Consider the following 14,530-nt stretch of genomic DNA (forward strand, 5'->3'; position numbering starts at 1 on the left):
ATCCATAGAAAATTCTGTTGCCATTGAAAAATATCTATATTTGATGAATTCTTGAGACTGAAAGAATAAATTTAGAACCAAGTGATAAAAGCTTCTGGTAAACAGATAAATATTATAAGGTGTTTCCAAAAATACGATCTTTAGTGAAGAATGGACAACCTAAAGAGTTTGTATAAAGTCCCGAATGCAATTGTCCCAGGAATTTATGGCAGGCAGACTGAATGGGAGTTTGGACCCAAAGAGCTAAGTTGTCTTCCAACCCAGTGATTCTTATGAAACAAAGAGCTTTGAACTCAGACCAAATGCTCTATTTTCAAAGCTCTATTTCTCATGAATCATGAACTAGTCAGAATTATTTTAAGCTAGTTTCCATTGAATTTAGCTAATATGCATTCAGTGCCTATGATGTGCTCATCAATACCCTAAACACCATAGAGGAATACAATAAACAAAGACAAAAGACTGTCCTCAAGTTGATTGGAGAAATAAAGAGAGACATAGTAAATGTGTAATAATATGTAATATTGTAAGAATAGAATCTCAATGAGCAGTATAAAAAAATAAAACTGCCCACTCCCAGAGTGATACCTCAAAATCTTAGTCATTGCAGGGTCAGCATTTCCAATACTCATCCAATGAGTACTCACTCCACAGAAATTTTAAGATGTTCAACATGTTGACAATTGGAAATTTTCAGATAATTTAACAAACTGGGTGTTGCATATTTTATATTCTGTTCATATACTACTTTTTTCTTATGTAATCCAAAACTAAAGTAAGATAAATGTGTTTTAGTCTTATTTTGTATTTTCCAAACAAGCTCATATTAATTTTTCTTTTTTCTAACATATAGTGGCAAAACCCTCTCTTATTTTCTCATACAGACTGAAATATAATTTAAAATAGATAAATGTAAATAATGTCGCATGAAATTCTAATTCATGTCTGTGAATATGACAAAATAATAATTGTTGAGCAATGTTTCTGATTTTTTATATAGTAAAACTGGCATTTATTAAATAGTTGCCCAAGGTTTGTTTAATTTGACAGGTTTTTATATTTCATATTTATTTTTCTGAATTCCGATCAAAAATGAGAAGTGGTATACTGTCAATTAAGTTATCAAGTAAAAATTTAAAGTTTATATATGTACATTTGAGCATTTGTTTTGAACTTGTAATTAAGTAGATACATTTGACTACACAAAATTTTGGAGTGCCTTTTCATACAAATAAATTGACATACTTCAATTGCATTTCCATACCATGATTCATTATGTTGTTTTCTGTGAAATTTACTCTAATCTCCCAACTACAGTATTTATAAGAGTGTGTCAGCCTCTCACCAGCAGTGAGTGTCGCTAAGGCAGCGCTTTTGTTGTCATGGCAGTGATGGATCATCAATGTTCGGTAGAAGACCTGTAATTTGCAAATTGAATGGCAGGCGGCATTGAAAATGCACTGCAGTGGCCTTTTCTAGGTAAGTTGGAAGCTTGTGGTATGAGAGTTCTTTCTCTCTAAGTCGTGTTTTATTTTAGTCTTCACACCAGTTTGACATTTAGATTCAGAGAGTATAAATGAAATATTTAGGTTTTGAACTTAAAATAAATTCTTTGTGTAATAGAGCAGTAAATATTTTACTTTTCTAAAGGATGCTAAAACTCATTTAATCAGGTTACAGTTTTGTGCTCATCTTTCCCCAGTGCAAGCCTTGGTCTCTTCCAGTTGAAATCTGTATCATTGTCTTTCTCTGTTTGATATATATGAAGGATTGAACAAAAGAAGAAAAAGAAAAAAAAACAGCATCTCTTAAGAAGTAGCATCTATTTTTGTCATTACCGTTCTTTTTCATAGGCAAAGTCAATTATTCTCTAGCCTGAAATTCAGCTTTCCTCTATTCTGTGACTATTCAGTTGTCAAGATACAGCATTCAAGATACAAAGTCCTCATGAATCTTCTATTGACCAAATAGCCTAACTAAATCTCTCTTCCCTAAACTTCTACAATGTTTCTAGTATTAAACTATAGGTTAATAAAGTGCAGGATCCATAACTGTTTTGCCCAGTGGGGAAATTGCATAGCAAATACATAGTTACCATTCATTAAATGTGTGTTGTATCATTAATTAAATAAAATCCAAATTACCATTACAGTTACATTATCAAACTGCTGGTTGAACTTAATCATGCATATTTAGCTATTTAATTTTCTCATGCGTGTGCCTTCCTCAAATAGATGATGAGTCACCACGAGTGAGGAGAACTTTTCTATACATATATGCATTATGTATAGCAAATTAAATATCCTATATTTAATATATTTCCTAGAGTCTCCACAGTGCTACACATAAATAGCAGAATAGATACTACATAGCTGATGCATGGTAAATATTTAATAACAAAAATAGTTGCATACACTGTTATAAAACATTAACAAACAAAAGAAATCATGTAATAAAAGAAAACATTAATTCTAAACTGCTACATTAATTTGCATTGGCAAAACATGATATTTCCCCAAGCGGCTTCTCTGATTTGACAGATTTGTCCCTGATTTGAGTGGAACATTTCTGTAAAGTAGGACGTGTGAGTCCTATTTTAAATTGCTTTGTCATAGACCCTGGAGCAGTCATAATTTTTACTTACTCTAGTTTCTCCAGCTCTAAATGCGAGTAGCAATTCCTGTCATCTGTACAACTTATAGCCATGCAATGATCTTAATATACTGAATCTTGTTAGCTAAGACCTTAGGTGTTGCCAGAAGTCATTCAGCATTTACAGGACAACAGCTTTGTGTCATTTTCTGTTAGGGTCCTTGGCTGAGAAGTTAGCATAAACTAACCTACCACTCATTTACTCATTCAACTAATAGATATTGAGTACCATTGCTTGACCTGCTGTGGAAACAAATGACTCTAATATAATTCTAGTAGGTAATATATTGTAGGTACATAAAACGTGCAATACATGCACAGAGGAAGCAGCTACACAATTCTTCTGGGGGAAATTACAGGGGATACTGTAACCATGGTGTATTCCTGTTTCAGAAAAGCATTATAACTGTATTCGTGATGGGTTGGTTGTAATCTTGTGGAACGTAAATTGGATAATAACAGAGAAAGGGAAATTGAGACCTGGTTTAACACCCTCATGTAAAGAAGTAGCCAGTGGCAATCTCCAGCAGGTTACTACAGGGATCTATGCTTGTCTCTGGTTTATTGTTTTTTTATTTTTTATTTAGTGAGAAAAAAAAGTGTGCTTATTAAATTTGTAGGTGACACAAACCTAGGGAATATTACAAATATTGTTGGGACAGAATCAACACTAAACATCCCCCTAAAAGCCTAAAACAAAAAGCTAAAATCAACAAAATGAAATTTAACAGAGATAAATATGATGCCCTGCAGTGCCAAAAAAGGAAAAAAAAAAATAAGAAAAAGCAAAACCTCAACTCAAATAAATATAGGACTGAAAATATCTGAAATATTTGCAGCTAAATCACTGTGGGTGAGTTAGATGAAGAAAAGCTTAATTTGGCTCTAAGCTTTGATATGTCCCTGAAAATATTACAGGTACGTTATTATCTGTACAGATGGATATATAATGCCCTGGACAAGGGATAGAGTATTTATTCTCTATCCTATATTTGCATATTGTATATCTATCAATTTACATTTGGTAAGCTACATTCTAAAAACATCTCTGACAAATTATAGGAAGGCACTAAAGAAAGATGAAAAGGATGAGGGAGTAATTTAGAAATCACGGTGCCTCAGGTGAAGTTGATGGTTGGTGATATGTTTCAAAACTGTGTTAAACAGAATACAATGAGAGGACGTGGGTATTTCTAACAGGAAGAAGAGAGGATTAAAGTAGAACATGACAACTTCAAATATTTGAAAGGCTATTATGTTGCAGAGGTGATTTGTTAAGTACCATTACAAAAGACAGGATGGACAGAAGATGGAAAGAGAATTGGTTAAGATGTTGACTCAATATAAAATGTCTGAAAGATTTTTATCTGTTTTATTCACTGCAGTCCCTTGGCTTTTACAACAAATCTTAGCAGGTTTAAGGAACACAACAAATATTTTTGAATACATTAATGAATGAATAGGTAGTAAAGTATAAAGTCTAATCTGTTGAAATACAGAATAAAGTTTCTCAACAGGTAGCAGATGAGATGCCTGCTAAGCATAACTAGTGTCAGAAAAAGGCGATTGAAATGATTCTACTCTACAAAAAGAAATAAAATTCCATAGAAAGGTTTGAAAATTGTTTTTATAAACTTGTCTTAAAACTAGTATTTTCAAAGTGGAAATTCTGTATGATAGTCAACAAATTTTAAATTGTAGAAAATGTGAGTTAACTTAGAATGCATCAAGTTTTGACAGATTTTGGGTGTGTATGCAATTTTTTAACAAAGTTTTATAATAGCATAACATGATATTTTTCAATTCCTGTTTGACAATATTATTATAAAGAAAATCATTCTTGAGAGAGTAGTATACTCCATCAATTACTACAGGTTCCTGTTTTGTTTCTTTGATATTCAAGTTGTTCTCTTTGGAAATGTTCAGCATGTCATAAATATTTGATGATTTTGCTTCAAAATTGATTGGCTTAAATAGCCAGATGCTTATTTGTAAAGATTTTGCATGCAATTCAAACATTCTTCATCACATCTTTTTTTTTGTATAAAATCCTACCTCTTTTGAAATATTTGAATTTAATTTTGCGTCAATTTCCACTGTATTCCACACTATGATCTATGCATATACCATTTGATAACAAGAAACTTAGTTTGATACAGAGGTTACATTATGCTGAAGACGTTTGGTTGGTTGGATAAAATTTTATACGTGTAAGTGATGTAAAAAGTGATTAGTTATATATAATATGCAAATATATGCAATATTTATTATTTGCAATATATATGCAAATAATGTATTTTATGGTGCTATGATGAATTTTACTTCCCCACACAACTTTAGATTGAAGGAACACAAAAAATATTTGCAAAGGGAGAATGTGATTCCCTCTCTTAAGATTAAAGCTAGTTAATCATTAATCAGGAGGAAATATTTGTATTCAGTGGGATTTTTAACTTAATTATATATAATATTCTTTCAGACTTTAAGTTTGACCTTAAAATATACACATACATGCCATTCTTAAGGCAGTCTTACCATTTGATCCTAGTATAGTGTGTTGTATGACACGAACATCTATTAATTTACAGTTATCCAGTTACTTCCATTATTTTAGAGTTAATCTACCATGTTCAAATAGTTTTATATTCTGATTCTGATACAGAACTTATTGGCTACACCTATCAAATTTATGCCATTAAAATTCTGGGCAAGTAAGACTAAAGACAAATTAATTAAACCCATTTGGAAATGTTCCTGCTAACTTATATCAATCTACATTTTAAACCAGCAAGTTTTACAATGACTACTTGATACATCTCTGCATTCTTCTTGAAAACCATGAAGAGAGACTTTGGTATACAACTCAATCCAATTGTGATGCACTGTTTAACTTAGGATTTTTTAAAGGGTGAATTGGCTTCTCTCCTGTGTAAATATATGCCACTTGCTAATGGTCAATGTTTTTATTTCTAAGATGTACAAATCATCTATTGAACCATCTATGCTAGAAACTTTAGCTTCTTACATGGAGAAACATTTGCTAGTCTTTCATTTTTCACTGATTGTCTTGTTCTTCCTGGTTTCACAAATGTTGTCAACATCAGTTTTGTAGCACTTTTGCAAATTCTTCCAACTCCTACATACTTCAACTGGGCTCAGTGATTTGAATTTATACAGGTAAGCTAAATTACTCTTGCTATATCTTCATTTATATTATGTTTCTATTCTCTTTGAACAATATTCTCTATGTTCTCCACATCAATTTTTGATGGATAAAAGTGAAATATAAATTAGAAGCTTTGATTTAGCTCATGAATTCCAGTTATCTATCACAAGTGGGTTTACATACAATATATGATATGTTAGCATATGTGTTAGGATATGTGCTAATATATGCAGAAAAAAATACTTTAAAAAATTTTCTTCACTGTTTTACAGAAACCTAAACAGCTCTGGACCAGTAAGTACTTTTTTCTCTCTTGTTTTAAATACTAAGTTTTTGGCTTCTTAAAGTCAAAATCCAAATCTATATACATCGTATCATCTGGCATGTAGACTACACTGGGTTATGTCAGTTGAAGAAAAAATGAAAAATGAATTAATTAATGTCACAGGGTAATTTGTTAAAAATAAAAGCTAATAAGTATAGTCAGGTAGTAATCTTTATCCCAGTTTAAAATTAGGACTGGTAAAGCAGTTGCCATTCTCCTCTGTTATAAACACTTTGGCTGCTTAATGGGATGAACACTAATAGGCAATTATCTCAAAGAACTGGAAATTAGAAGTAGCTAGGAGAAAAGTATTGAACTCTTTCCAGAGTTTTTATTCATCTCCCATTTGGATGGTTTTTTGGTGGTTGTTTGTTTTCTTATTTTAATTTTTGTATTGGGGAGATGATTCCTCTAGAGTGAAGGCCTGAGGACCAGAGGAGAGAAGGTGACTTGACTCTTTTCAACTCGAAGGAAATTTCTAATGAAGTCCTGCAGTCTTTGTTTCCTTTCCATAGGATACGATTCAGAATGTTGATGCCTTTTGTCATTATTTACATACAGGGATAATAATAATAGAATTAGCTATTATTTGTGGAACACCTATGTTTCAGACATAATGACTATCTTTAACAGCTACTATATATATGCAAAAAAGGTTAATATTTTCTTCATTTTATAAATTGAAAAAAGAAATATTAGAGAAATTAAGTAACACGAAACCATCTTCCAATTATGAAATGCTGGCATCAGTATTTTTATCAGGTCAGGTTTCAAAACCTGTTTTTTCCGCTACAGCACATTGTCCTTCTAAGCCTCCAGTGCTAAGATTTAAATAAAAATTGAACTACCCCTGGGTAAATTTTGGAAGCAAAGGCAATTCTTCCCTTACACCATGATTTTCCACATATTTTCTAGGACTTACTATTTAAGAACTGAATTGAATTAATCGCCTCTATCAGGAAACTTGCTGCTACTTTATACGAATTCGTTGTATGTTAGGACTATATGTTTATTTCTGTGGAGTATCAAGACATTCCCATTTGAAAAAGACATACCTTTAAACATTTTATTTATTACTGTTGGCAGTCAGACCTGTAGCCAACTGCCTGTGCTGTCTTTTTGTTTCATTTATAATAAGACAGAAAGGACAATGGCGCGCCTGGGCAGACTCCCACATTTCAGGCTTCTGTTCTGTGCACAGCTTTTCTATTGCCATTTTGGAGAAAGAAAGGGACCTGTGAAAATAGTTGTGACAGCAGATGTGATTTTCATGTGGTGCCAGCATCTTTTTTTCCTTCATAGAGTTAAGTAATATCCAAAGTTGGTACTAAAAATACAAAGAGTATTGTGCCAATATAGAATGCACCATTCCTAAAATTCCTTCACTTCTATTGCAAAACGAGCTTTTTTGAATTAGAATTAAAAAACAAAACACATTTGATTAGAAAACAATATTTGCATCTATAGCAAAGTGAGTGAAAATTTCATTCCAAAAGAGAGAATGCTGTAAACAGAGCACAGCAGTTCCCCCATTATATGTGGTTTCAATTTTCCTGATTTCATTTACCCATGATCAACCAGAGTCTGAAAATATTACAAACAATAAGATATTTTGAGAAGGACCACATTCATATTTTTATTACAGTTATTGTTATAAATGTTCTATTTTATTATAAGTTATTGTTAATGTCTTAATGTGCCTAATTTATAAATTAAACTAAACCATAGGTAGCTATGTAGAGAAAAATCATAGTATTTATAGGTTTTGGTACTATTTGTGATTTGGTATTAACTTGGGGGTCTTAGGACATATCCTTTGTAGATATGGAAACTACTGTAATCATCTATGACTTCATTCTCAGTGTATCTTTTTCTCGTTGGCCACAAGGAAAATTTCTACCAGGTTGGTTTTGGTTTCTTTCAATTCAGCAATCATTTATTGGCTATATTATATAAAAATCACTGTGCTGAAAGTGGTGAGGATTAAGACTCAGATGGTAATACACCCTCCTCTCAAAGAAGGACACAGCTTATGTTGTAAAATAGAACTTGAATATCCATATTATACGGCAGTACGTACAATGCATTATAATACAAGTTCATCTCTCAAGGAGCACCTTGGATAGAGAATTGAGAGGACTCTATTTTTAAAATGTATTCTTTGAAGTATGGGTGAAATTTAACCAGCATAAGAATATAGAGCTGGGAAAAGTTACAAATACATTTATATATAGGGGTTAGGGGCGAGAAAACTAGTTGAATACTTCGGCAGCTAAGAAAAAACGTGAGAGAGGAGTGAACAGAAGATGAAATTGGAAGAATGAGTTTGTACTACTGCAGACAAGTTTGAATGTCGGACTGAATTGTTTCTTATTTAATAATTAATAGATATTAAATATTTCAGAACAGGTTACATAATTATGCTGTATTTGATGAAATACCAATAATAACTAACCTGGCAGTCGAGCAATCCAATTAAGAAAGTGAGCCTTAAGGCCATTTTACCTCTGTTCATATATTCACTCTCCTACCTGGTAGCTGTGTAATCTGGGGAAATTGCTATTCCTTTTCATTTCCTTTTCTGTGTTTTATAAAATTAAGAGGATAATAATTATATACCTATCTCACAGTACTGTTGTGAGAACCAAATGTAATAATATATGAAAAGAATTAACACAGGATTAGACACAGACAAAGTACTCCAAAAACGTTGGCTGCAATTGCTACCTTGTATGTAATGCTTTACTAGGTTTTCTAAATATATTTAAGTAATGTGAATGGGAGCTATTTAGGAAGGAGTTGAGGCATGGGAGGAGTTAACTGAAAAGGTCTAAGGTAACTCAAAAGGAAGACATACACAATGAAATCAGATCAGAGGGGTTATGGCCAAGGTAGCTGAGGCTGCCCTGAAAGACCACCCAGTTCAGTAGGTGTGATGCAGTCAAGGCTGAATCCAATGAATTGATGCCTCTTAGAATGCACAGAAGATAAGTTAGTGGGATGTGTGTTGAATGCAAGATAGTGAGTTCATTTTCACTATCAGTGACAAATTTACAATGTCCACATTACACTGTAGTTTCTGGTTTCAAAGTTTTCATACAACGAAATGTTTTATATAAGCTGTCTTAGGAAAATAATTTCTAATTTGAATTTCACCTATCTCTCTTCATGTAGTACTGTCACTATTTTATTTGGAAGTAATAATAAATGAGTAAGATGTGTTAGATTGTATCGCAGAGAATAAAACGGAAAGAAAGAATAGATACCCTCTAAACTGGAAAATGTGAATTAAAAGCAATAATTAATAGAAAAACAAAAGGAAAGGACAGAAATAGTAATTTTAAATTGGCAGTAGTATTTGGTACCTGTAGTTTCTGGTTTCAAAGTTTTCATACAACAAAATGTTTTATATAAGCTGTCTTAGAAAAATAATTTCTAATTTGAATTTCACCTATCTCTCTTCATGTAGTACTGTCACTATTTTATTTGGAGGTAATAATAAATGAGTAAGATGTGTTAGATTGTATCGCAGAGAATAAAATGGAAAGAAAGAATAGATACCCTCTAAACTGGAAAATGTGAATTAAAAGCAATAATTAATAGAAAAACAAAAGGTGCATTGCTTTGAAAATTTTGATATCAAATTATGTACTTTATTGAATATGATCCTTACCAAAATACTATGAGATAGGCCATATACATTTCAGGGACAGAAGGTATTCAATAAACTACATTCTTGATCCCTGCCAATATTTGGAAAAAAGTGAGAGATGGACACAGAAATCAGACAGATTTCATTCATTCATCAACAAATATTCATTTAGCTCCTACTCATACTTGACATTCTTGAAGACACAGGTCATAAGCCAGTGAATAAAACAAAAATCTCTACGTAATGAAACTTATAGCCAAAAGATGGGAGAATAATGTCACATGTGACAGACATGGACATGTACCATTCAAAACCTAGCAGGGTTTTAAGACAAAACAAGCAGGGTGTGGTGGCTCACGCCCATGATCCCATCACTTTGGGAGGCTGAGGCTGGCAGATCACTTGAGGCTAGGAGTTTGAGACCAGCCTGGCCAACGTGGCAAAACTCCATCTCTACTAAAAATACAAAAATTAGCCAGGCGTGGTGGCACAGGCCTGTAATCCCAGCTACTGGGGAGGCTGAGGTAGGAGAATCACTTGAACCCAGGAGGAGGAGGTCGCCGTGAGCTGAGATCATGCCACTGCACTCCAGCCTGGGTGAATCAGTGAGACTCTGTCTCAAAAAAACAAACAAACCAAAAAAGGAACATTCTGCATACACATTGCCCAGCTATTAGAACTGTGGTTGTATGGCAATACCTGGCTTTAATTTATTCAGGCCTGGGTATGCTTCAGCTTTGAAACCAAGTTCACACTCTGCAGAGCAGACCTCGGTCATTGCCTAAGAAAAGACCTAGCCGTTTCTGCCCAATGTATGTCTTCTCTAACGGACTCACTTTGGGTTTTCAGAGACTGTCTCTTCGATATACTGATTTCCTTTCTTTGAGTATATACCTAGGAATAGGATTGCTGGATCATGTAGTAGTTCTATTTTTAGTTTTTGAGGAGACTCCAAACTCTTCTTCAGAGTGGTTGTACTAATTTGCATTCCCTCCAACAGTGTTCAAGGATTCCCTTTTCTCCACAGCCTCTCCAGCATTTGCCATTGCATGTCTCTTGGATAAAAGAATTTTAACTGGGATGAGATGATATCTTGTAGTTTTGATTTGCACTTTGATGGTTAATATTGTTGAGTACCTTTTCATATACCTGTTTTCCATTTGTATGTCTTTTGATAAATATCTATTAAGATATTTTGCCCATTTTTAAATTGGATTATTAATTTTTTTTTCTTGTGGAGTTGTTTGAGCTCCTTATATATTCTGGTTATTATTCCCTTGTCAGACAGATAGTTTGCAAATATTTTCTCCCATTTTGTGGGTTGTCTTTTCTCTCTGTTGATTGTTTCCATTGCTGTGCAGAAGCTTCTTAATTTGATGTGATCCCATTTGCCCACTTTTGCTTTGATTGCCTGTGTTTGTGGGGTATTATTCAAGAACTCTTTGCCCACTCCAATGTCCTGGAGAGCTTCTCCAATGCTTTCTTTTAGTAGTTGCATAGTTTGGGGTCTTAGATTTAAGTTGTGAATCCATTTTTACCTGATTTTTGTATGTGGTGAGAAATAGAAGTCTAGTTTCATTCTTCTGCATATGGATATCTTGTTTTCTCAACACTATTGATTGAAGAGACTGTGCTTTCTCCAATGTATGTTCTTGGCACTTTTGTCGAAAATGAATTCACTGTGCATGTATAGATTTATTATACTCCATTGGTCTATGTTTCTGTTTTTATGCCAGTACCATGCTGTTTTGGTTACTGTAGCTCTGTACTATAATTTGAAGTCAAGTAATGTGATTCCTCCAGTTTTGTTCTTTTTGCCCAGGATAACTTTGGCTCCTCTGAGTCTTTTATTGTTCTATATAAATTTTAAGATTATTTTCCTATTTTTGAGAAGAATGTCATTGGTATTTCAATAGCAATTGCACTGAATCTGTAGATTGCTTTAGGTAATATGGACACTTCAACAATATTGATCCAATTAATGAATATGGAATATCTTTCCATTTTCTGTGTGTCCTTATCAACTTCTTTTATCGAGTATTTTACTGCTTTCTTGTAGAGATCTTTCACTTCTTTGGTTAAGTTTATTCCTAGATATTTTATTTTATTAGTAGTGATTGTAGATGGGATTATTTTCTTGATTTCTTTTTCAGATTGTTCACTATCGGCATATAAAATTGCTACTTTTTTTTGTAATTTGAGTTTGTATCCTGCAAGTTTACTGAATTTGTTTAACAGTTCTAACAGCTTTTTGGTGGTGTCTTTAGTTTTTTCAAATATAAGTTCATATCATCTGCAAACAAGGATAATGTGACTTTTCTTTTCCAGTTTGGATGTCCTTTATTCTTTTCACCTGCCTGATTGCTCCAGCTAGCACTTCTAGTACTATGTTGAATAACAGTGGAAAGTGGGCATCCTTGTGTTCCAGATCATAGAGGAAATGCTTTCCATCTTTGTCATTCAATGTAATATTAGCTGTGGGTCTGTTGTATATGACTTTTATTTGCTGAGGTATGTTCCTTCTATACCAGATTTTCTGAGGTTTTCATCATGAGGGGATGCTGAATTATATCAAATGTTGTCTTAGAATCAATTAAAATGATAATACAGTTATTGCCTTTCATTCTGTTGATATGATGTATCACGTTGATGGATTTGCATAGGTTGACTCATCTTTGAATGCCTGGGATAAATCCTGCTTGGTCATAATGAATGATCTTTTTAATGTGTTCTTGAATTCGGTTTGCTAGTATTTTGATGAGAATTTTTGCATCAGTGTTCATCAGGGATTCTGCACAGTAGAATCTTTCTTTCTTCCTTTCTTCCTTTCTTCCTTTCTTTCTTTCTTTCTTTCTTTCATGACTTTGTCTGGTTTTTGTGTCAGGGTGATATTGGCCTCATAGAATGGATTTGGAAATATTCCCTCATCCTGTATTTTTCAGACTAGTTTGAGTAAGATTGGTATTACTTCTTGAAAAGTTTGGTAAATTTTGCAAAATAAGCCATTTTGCAAATACTGGGATTTTCTTTGCTGGGAGACTTTATTTTCTGGCTTCAATCTCAGTTCTTGCTATTGATCTGTTCAGGTTTTAGATGTCTTCGTTGTTCAATTTTAAGAGGTTGCATTGTCTAGGAATGTATCCCTGTTTTCTACAGTTTCCACTTTATTGGCATATAGTTGCTCATAGTGGCCTCTAATAATCCTTCGAATTTCTGCAGTATTGGTTGAAATGTCTCCTTTTTCATCTCTGATTTTATTTATTTGGGTCTTCTCTCTTTCTGTGTTTCTAAAGGTTTGATGATTTTATTTAACTTTTCAAAAAAGCAACTTTTCCTTTTATTGGTTGTTTATATTTTTATTTCAGTTTCCTTTATTCATGCTCTGAGCTTTTTTATTTCTTTTCTTCTACTAATTCTGAGTTTTGCTCCTGCTTTTCTAGTTTATTAATATTCATTGTTATGTTGTTTACTTGAAGTTTTTTTCTACTTTTCTGATGTAAGTGCTTATTGCCGTTAACTTTCTCCTTAGAACAGCTTTTGCTATATTCCATATGTTTTGGTATGTTACCTTTCCATTATGATTTGTTTCAAGAAATTTTTTAATTTCCTTCTTATTTTCTTCATTAACCCACTACCTATTCAGTGTGTATTGTTTAATTTTCATATGTTTGTATTTTCCAAAATTCCTCTTATTGATTTCTAGTTTTATTCCATTGTGGTAAGAGAAATTACTTGAAATACTTTTAATTTTTTGAATACAGTAAGGCCACTTTTGTGGCCTTACATATGGGCTATCCTTGAGAATGATCCATGTTGTGAGGAGAAGAATGTGTATTCTGCAGCTGTTGGATGACATGTTCTGTAAATATCTACTAGGTCTATTTGGTCTATTGTACAGATTAAACCCAATGTTTCTTTGTTGATTTTCTGTCTGGAAGATCTGTCCAATCCTGAAAGTGAGATGTTGAAGTCTCCAGCTATTATTGTATTAGAGTCTCTCTCTCTCTTTAGCTCTAATAATATTTGATATATATCTGGGTGCTCCAGTGTTGGGTGCACATATATTTTCAAATTGTTATATCCTTTTGCTGAATTGACCCATTTATCAGTATATCATGACCTTGTCTCTTTTTATAATTTTTGTCTTGAAATATATTTTGTCTGATTTAAGTATAGCTTTCTTGTTCTTTTCTAGTTTCCATTTGCATGAAATATGTTTTTCCATCCCTTTATTTTCAGGCTAGGTGTGTCTTTGTAGGTGAGGTATGTTTCTTATAGGCAACAGATTATTGGATTATTTAAAAAAAATTCAACCACTCTATGTCTTCTGTTTGGGGGATTTAGTTCATTTACATTCCATATTACTATTAAGGACTTCTGCCATTTTGTTATTTGTTTTCTGGTTGTTTTGTGGTCTTCCTTCTTTCCTTCCTTCCGTTCCTGTTACTGAGGGTGATTTTCTCGGGTTCTGTGTTTTAATTTATTGCTTTTAATTTTTTGTATATCTGTTGTGTGTTTGGATTCGAATTTACCATGAGGCTTGCAAATAATGTCTTATAATCTATTGTTTTAAACCGAAGACAACACTGATTGCATAAACAAAGAGAAAACTAACAAAAACTCTCTACACTTTAACTTTATTCCCCAGCTTTTTAACTTTTTGTTGTTTCTATTTATCTTATTACATATACTATGTCTTGAAAAGTTGTAGTTATTATTTTTGATATGTTCATCT

At 32.9% G+C, this 14,530-nt stretch overlaps 1 long non-coding RNA gene across 1 annotated transcript in view; it reads left to right on the plus strand.

The window, feature by feature from the left end:
* Positions 1-1,398: 1,398 nt before the first annotated feature.
* LOC112136061 (uncharacterized) overlaps positions 1,399-14,530 on the plus strand; it is a 44,391-nt gene continuing 31,259 nt past the window's right edge. Inside the window, exon 1 of the long non-coding RNA XR_002917263.2 lies at positions 1,399-1,479. This is a non-coding gene — a long non-coding RNA (uncharacterized LOC112136061). The remainder of the gene's footprint in view (positions 1,480-14,530) is intronic.

This window comes from Pongo abelii, chromosome 14 (assembly GCF_028885655.2).
Source record: "Pongo abelii isolate AG06213 chromosome 14, NHGRI_mPonAbe1-v2.0_pri, whole genome shotgun sequence".
Taxonomy (NCBI): domain Eukaryota; kingdom Metazoa; phylum Chordata; class Mammalia; order Primates; family Hominidae; genus Pongo; species Pongo abelii.